The sequence below is a fragment of the Phlebotomus papatasi genome, chromosome 1 (genome assembly GCF_024763615.1).
Source record: "Phlebotomus papatasi isolate M1 chromosome 1, Ppap_2.1, whole genome shotgun sequence".
Classification (NCBI taxonomy): domain Eukaryota; kingdom Metazoa; phylum Arthropoda; class Insecta; order Diptera; family Psychodidae; genus Phlebotomus; species Phlebotomus papatasi.
Genome location: NC_077222.1, coordinates 73,725,979 through 73,733,840, shown reverse-complemented (window position 1 = coordinate 73,733,840; position 7,862 = coordinate 73,725,979).

Sequence of the window (7,862 nt, the reverse complement as noted above, 5' to 3'; positions counted from 1 at the left end):
GTAGCGAGAAATGCCTTCAAAGGCTCCCGGAAAGCTTAAGGAATGCGCTAATCCGCACGTACTAGGAGTATCGAAGTCAACTCGTTTTAATGAATGATATGGAAAGTTTCCGGGCTTCTTGTGACATTCTACGTTTCCCTTACATGAACAGGAAGAAGACTTGGTAAGATTGGTTCATGAAATGGAGAACAATGGGCATCCTATTGAGGCGGATTAGCTGTCCGAATTTACAGCCAAGTTGGCCAAATTAATAAACAAGTTGTCCAAAATAAGAGTCAAATTCACCTCTACATATCAATTCATTTTTAAACGTATTAAGACTAATTTTAGTAAAAACAAAGACAATAAACCCTTGCCAAGTTTCCAAACAATCCTTCGGAAAAGAGAGTACCAATAAAAAATAAGTATTGAAAATATCGCACTTCAAACTTGGAACATTGATGCTTATAAGCAGACTGTCCAAAATTATGAGCCTTTACCCTATAGGTCGTTGTGAGTCAACTTTGCAACACCGATTGTCAAAAACATCCTCGACATTTTGGTCAGAATTTTAGTAAATTTGAGCGGTAATGTCTCCGGCACATCTTTAAATCCGAACCTTTAAATCCTGAAACTTTAGATTTCGACTTTTAGAGCAGAATCACATTGACAGTAAAATGCTCACCGTCACCGTCAAAGCCCTCACCGTATTTCGTTGATTTACGCATTTTCATTGCAATTCTTACGCAAATTTTCCATTACGATATTACCTTGTCTCATACTCGGTAGCACTAGGTAAAAATAGTATAAGAAAATTGAATAAATAAAACGAAAATGCGATAAACGGTAAGCAAAAAAACTGTAGGATTTTTTTGCTACAGTTTTTCGTACAGTTTTTTTGCTCACCGTTTATTGCATTTTCGTTTTATTTCTTCAATTTTCTTGTATTATTTTCACCTAGTGCTACCGAGTATGAGATAATGTAACAGGGTAATTGAGAATTTGAGTAAAAATAACAATTAAAATGCGTAAATCAACGAAATACGGTAAGGGCTTTGACGGTGACGGTGAGCATTTTACTGTCAATGTGATTCTGCCCTTAGACCAAGAAAATTTCATGAAATTAAAATTATCACCTCTTTTTTTCTCAGACGTCTTGCGTAATGCACATCCTAATCTTTCGCACTAATTAATTTGGTGTGGTGTTTAAAAAAAAGAAGAAAAGTGCGAAATAGTGGCACAGACATGTGCACTATGTTTGAGAAAGAAAGAGATGTGAATTTTGATTTCATGAAAGTTTGCTAATCTAAAACGAAACGTATTCATTCCGTTATGTATTTTGGATCAGGAAAATTCTAAAACATATCATTTCTTTCCTTTTCTTTCTCAAATGTTCCGGGTCCAGGTGAAAATCCTCAAAGCCAAAACTCCAAAAGCCTAAATCCTGGAAGCCAGAATCCCAAAAAAGTCAAAATCACAAAATGGCAAAATCACGAATGGGTCGAAATCCCGAAAGCCAAAATTTCGAAAACCAAAATCCCGGAAGCCTAAATCTTAAATGCTAAAATACCGAGAGCCAGAATCCTGAAAAGCCTAAATCACAAGAATACAAAATTCCTCATGTGTCGAAATACCGAGAGCTAAAATTCCGAAAGCCAAAGTCCTGAAGGCCAAAACCCTAAACGCTGAAAGGCAAAGTTTCTGTTATTCTTTTCTGAAAATTATTCTACATATTGTGCTCCGTATAATTTCGTCTCTCTCAGAATTTTGGCTTTCCGAATTTTGCTTGGCATCAAGAGTGACCTATCCCATTTTTTCAGAATCATCTTTTTCTTTCAAACATCACAACAAATTCAATTTAATTGAATTTATTTTGAGTGCAAAAGCGTGAGATAGATATTTTCAAAAAGTTCGAGAAAGAAAAATTGTGAATTTTGATTTTATTAAATTTTCTTTATTTAAAAGCTGAGCCGGAGACATATAAATCAAATCAAAAAGTTGTGAACTAATTGGAAAAAATGGAATATTTTGCACATAACGATTTTTAACTGCTCGAACTCCAAAAGAAAGCAGTTTTCACAATCCATTTTTTTATACTAAAAAATGATTCTTACTGATCATGATCATATTGCTAATAGGCTGACCAAAAATTAGCAAAGTTTGATACTTGAAGTACCTGCAATGTTTCTACATAGTATTCGAATTGTGATTTTTTTACGATTGTGAAATTTTAAAGTGTTGTTAAAAATGGTGTCCTGTCGCTTCCCGTTCATCTGCTACTGCTTGAGAGGCTAAACGGTAAGACTCAGTACCTTAAGGTCTTTAAGAACACTGCCTTCTATAAGTTCACCCTAAGAAACAAAATATTATCTTTATATTTCCTGCTTCTCTTCTCTTCACCACAAAACCACTTTTAATAATGTTTAGAAAGCGCATTCTGCAATTAGGGGAAAGTACTCTCCCTTCGAACGTTCATGCCTTCGAATAATGTGGATTTCTTTTGTTTTTCGTAAGAGATTTACACTAAATTATCACAGAACTATCAACAATTGATGATAAGCCAACTAATATTTAATAGAAATATGTAAACCTCTTAGCAAAAATAAAAGAAAATTCACATTATTCAAAGGCATGTACGTTCGAAAGGAGAGTACTTTCCCCTATATTATTCGAATTTTATGAATAGAGCTATACAGTAGACTCTCTCTCAATTGGGCATTTGGGGCAAAATGTCATCCGGTTTATCGATAGATTTGGGCGTCAAAGCCTTTGTAAATTCCACAAGAAGCGCTCAATTGTAAGGAATCACGATAAAACAAGAGCAACTACAGTGGATTTGAGCGAATTAGCTTCATAATTAAACGTGGAAATTGTCAACAAATTTTTTCGCCCGATTGAAAAAGAGCCGATTAAGTGAGAGTCTACAGTATTTATTAAATCCCTTTTCTGTACGGATATCACTAGAGTAGAAAGGCAAACGAATTTTAAATCAAATGTGCAGACAATGGTTGAGAAATCTGTTTTTTAGAACAAGATGTCCTTCCGGTACAATGCACTCTAAAAATTTAAACACAATTTATCAGAGCCTTCGATATCTTATTGTATTTTCTTTAGTAATTCTTAATATTTATCTCTTGTGGATTTTATTCGAGTTTTTGTCTAATTTTTCCCACATCACTTATTTAATTAGAGAAACGATTTTTTTCTTTTCTACGCAACGAACGGCTTTTGATAATTTGATGAATTTTCAGATCAATCTTACTTTGCGTATTCGTCACCTGTTTAGGAAAAGATTGAATTTGTTTAAAACATTTCGATTTCCTTACACGAACTTGTTAAAATTGGATATGAATCTGAAATTTTATTTTCAAAAGAAAGTTCCCTTCAAAGATTTCTCTTATAACTTATTCACAATAAAATTTTTCGTGTCCCTTACATTACAGAAGCGATACTACAAATTGCTTTTACAAGTGTAAAATGAAAAATGTGTGACAAAGTAGAAAAACTTAGTCGAATACTTGAAGTCATGTTAATAGTATGTGTCCTGAATCCAACTTTCAGTTACATACTTACTGAGGTGACGCTACGTCCTATTGAGGGACAAGGTCTCTTGCACTCACTAACCCCTGCCATTCTCCACGATTCAAACCTATAACCTTTCAGCGTCTCAACATTCCAAATTATTTAAGAACCTTTATACTTTAAGGGGTCCTTTTAAAGGCCCAATCCTTTAAGGAGCATTGACGAATTCCTTTCGGCTTCGTATTCAGTATCTTCTTGGGCATTATCTGTTCAGTTGCTTCGCCCGGATGGAAGCAACAATGTTGAGCTGTTCGTAGAATTGCCTCAGTTCATAGTTCATTCTAATACGAAATTATCCCGTCGAAACATCCCAAACAGCTTCAAATATCCGTCGGAGTATTCGTCTCTTGTATATCAGTAGCATTCAGTTACAAACTTTGTGATGTCAAATTTGTCGGATTGGAGATCTCATGGGGAAATTTGTAAGAGCGTTTGCTTTTAGGCGGATTGATTCTTGACTTGCCTCACATTGTGAGTCGAGTCTTGTCCATTGGAAAGGTCTGAATGTGTGATTTAAACCACTTTCACGTTTAATCCGTTTAATAAAAGCGTAATATAATGCACCGATTTAGCCTAGCAACTCCGGGAGCACGGTAGAGGCATCCACTTTACAGGAAGGTGTTCTTGGGCGTCTACAATACGGATTTAGCAGATTCTTTTATTACGGGATATAACATTGTAAAAATAATTACCTTGTAAATACAAATATCTCTATGCGATGATTTAATAATAATAGTAATAAAATTTTACCGATTGGCCAAAATTGAAATAAAAAACCGTCAACTCGTCTTAAGTTGTAAGTCTGTCAAGTACCTTAACGGTATTTGAATAACGGCGATTTAAGCTTCACTCTACTTAATCAATTTAATTCAATTTATTTCGAAAAGGATACGACAGACTGTTCTCTGTATAAAACTTTGTATTAAACATTATTATTATTTATTTAATATACCGGGTTTTTTTGCCATTTTGTAGTACATTGTTCATTTTACAATTTTTTTATTCGATTTACAACATATTATGAAGAATATACTCGTTCAGACGCTTCAATTTTACACCGGGCAGGACTCGAACTCACAAGTATGACATTGAGTCGGGTCGGGGGCACACTGCCCAAGAACCGAAAGCTCTTACCAATTGCACCACGGACAACCCTTGCCCTAAACATTTACGATTATTAAGGGTTAAGGGCTTGAGGAACAAATATAAGCTACATGAAACAGGAAGCCGTCTGCATCGCGTTAAAATTAATATTTTTATTTGTTTTTAACAAAATCCTGCAATAGATCTATAGGAATACATAATCCCTACCCTAATGCTGGCTTCAGACTGGAGGTTTAGCCCAGTTCCCGAAGATTTCAAAAATCTAATTAACAAGCAATTTAATTGATTTTTCAAAATGTAAATGGACCATTTGCCCTTAATGTCCAATCCAAAACAACAATTTCCTAAAAAAAAATCATGACTCATTAGAATTTAGAGAAGTTAAGCCAGATGGCTAAGCCTTAAGGCGTCTACACATTGGAAGCAATTTTCGTCAAAAATTGCGTTTTTGACAGAAATTTGACGTTTCCCCCTACAACGCTGCAGGGAATTTCCTTCAAAAAAGCAATTTTTGACAAAAATTGCTCCCAATGTGTAGAGGCCATTAGGTGTGAAGCCCTTATAATGCCCTAGACACACTTACGACTTAAGCCGAGAGACGACTTAGTGGAAAATTATGGAAATGTAATTTAATCATTATTTCGAATATAATTACGCTAAGTCGTCCCTCGGCTAATCCTCAGGTCTGTCGAGGCCCTAATACTCAAGAACTACGAGCTCCGCTTGGTACCGGGTCTTGAAATCTCGATCCACTTTAATTTGCTGATGTAAAGAAGCCTATAAATAAAATCAACGGTAACAAAGTCAATCTTATGGTACAGGGCAGTCAACTTTAGGGTTTAATACGAGATAGGTTTAATTTTTCAAACTCATCTCATACAAGAAGAATTATTTCCCTTACGAGATGTTCTACAACGCTACTATTATTTTTATATTATGCATTGCATCTGAGATTATTGCAATATCCGTGACATGTTCATGATGAAATTACTCGCAAAACTGGATATTTTTGGTGGCAAAATTCGCACTACCGATGGTTGTATGGGTGCGAGTGAGAGGACATGGTTAGGTTATTGCGAAAACAGAGGGGTCTGAGATGAGATGGGTAGTGCAAGGGGTACGGAGAGGATCCTGCGTTAAAGAGGTCGATGAGCTTTTTCGGTGTTTTGCCTTTGTCTGCTGCGTATCGGCCTCTCTGTGCATATATTTTGTGGGGAAACGCGGGCGGTGGGTGGAGCTGAGAGAGAATTGCGAGGGTTTGGGAAGCACGTGCCTGACCCACACTCCATCCATAGCGTCGTTTTATCCGGCTACATTCTCACAAATACAACCTTTGCTGGTATACTGTAACGCTTCGGGAGTGTTTCATGTGCAGAATTTTGGTGGAGAAGTAGGAAGTTGCCAATTTCACTTTGGTGACAATTTTAGCCGGAAGCTACGAGATGTGTTTAGAACAAAGACCCTGTGAATGTTTGAACAAAAAAAAAAAAAAAATAAAAACTCCCACTGGAATGCCCAGACAATCAATAAGCTGATAATGAATTTATCGAGAGAATCTCTCAACAGGAGGGAAATCTATTCACATTAGAGTTGCTGAAAAAATACGAATGACGAATTTGACGATTCATGTATCCCCCTTCACTTCCTCTTGACTGTTTCTACATTGGAAGCGTGTGTTTATTTATCCATCCCTCTTGATCCACTTTGATTTTATATTTGCCTGTACAGAACATTGGGAAATGTTGATAAATGTGCTGCGGCAGTTGATGATTCGCATTTGTTATTGAAATTTCTTTGTGACACGTAGGAAAATTCCAAGAAATTTTCATATGATATTGAAATATTTAATTAGAAATCTTTATAGTCTCTTTTGTAATTAAAAAATACTTATGTAACGCGTAATGTATGTGTATATGTACTTATAAATTTGTATGAATTTATTAATCCGAATTTCCACACACAAAAAGAGAGTTTTCAATTTAACAAAGCGTCCCAACTTTGCGGAATGCTCGAACTCACAAGATATAGCTCACTGTGAATTATATTTTTGCATGTTATTGGGTTTATTAACTCTGTTATTGGATTTTAGAACAAGGCACAAAATTGTACCAATGCATCCTTTCTTTAACACCTTTAACACTAAACCTACCAAGACTCGGTCAAATTGACCGGTTTAAAATTAACTTTAAGCGGTACAATGTCACTGTCAAATTTTATAAATTTCTTAAAATATGCATGTAATATATTTTTCAGTATTTAAATTTTGTTTTTTTTTTGCTCTTTTCAAAGACAAATTCGTTGAGTATCCTACCCTACCGCGGTTTGTCATTTGACCGAAAAAAGACCAAAAACGGTCGGTAGGTTTAGTGTTAAAAGGCTGTAAAAAACATATTCAGTCTTGTTGCTAAAAAGATCTTATCAGGCATAGTTGTAGCTTTATAATAGGGCTCTCAAAGAAAAGAAGTTTGAGGCGAAATATAAATTAGATCCTGAGATATTAATTTTTTATAGAGAACCGTAAAACATTTATACAATTCCCGTACTTTCTTATACGAGATGACAATGTGCCATTTTAACTAAGATTCTAGCTAAGGGGCAAGATGAATTTAATTTGGAATAGTCCTGCTGTTCCGCATGTATCAATCAAATTGAATCGCTAATAAACTAATTAATAAATTAGTTCATAATTTAGCCATTTCTTACTGTGTTATCACACTTATTCAATAAAATTTTAATATGAGTCACTGCTGCTAAAGTGCGTTCAAACATGTTGTTTCAATAACTTAATATTCAGAGTATGACCTATGATTTGATGAAAAGATAGATATGATCCGCAAAAATTGGTTAAAATCGAATAAATCCATTTAAATAATGCGATTCTCCATTTTTTTTTTCAATTTTTTCAAATGAAAATTTAAATTGTTCCCAAAGTTGCAAACAATTATGTACAATTTTTAGTAATTTTTTTAAACAAAATGCTTCAGTTAAGCCATTATGAAACCTATCAAAAATATGCAAAACTTTAAGATAAAGTGATTCAGATGCCATACCTCATCAGATAGTTTCGTAGTTTTACATAATTCGTCCAATTCTTGGGAAGAAATCGAAGAAATATTGTCATAACGACTTTGGGCACTTTTAGAAAATTATTATTCAGTGTAACATCATTAATTTATTGATTTATAAATTGCTAAAAA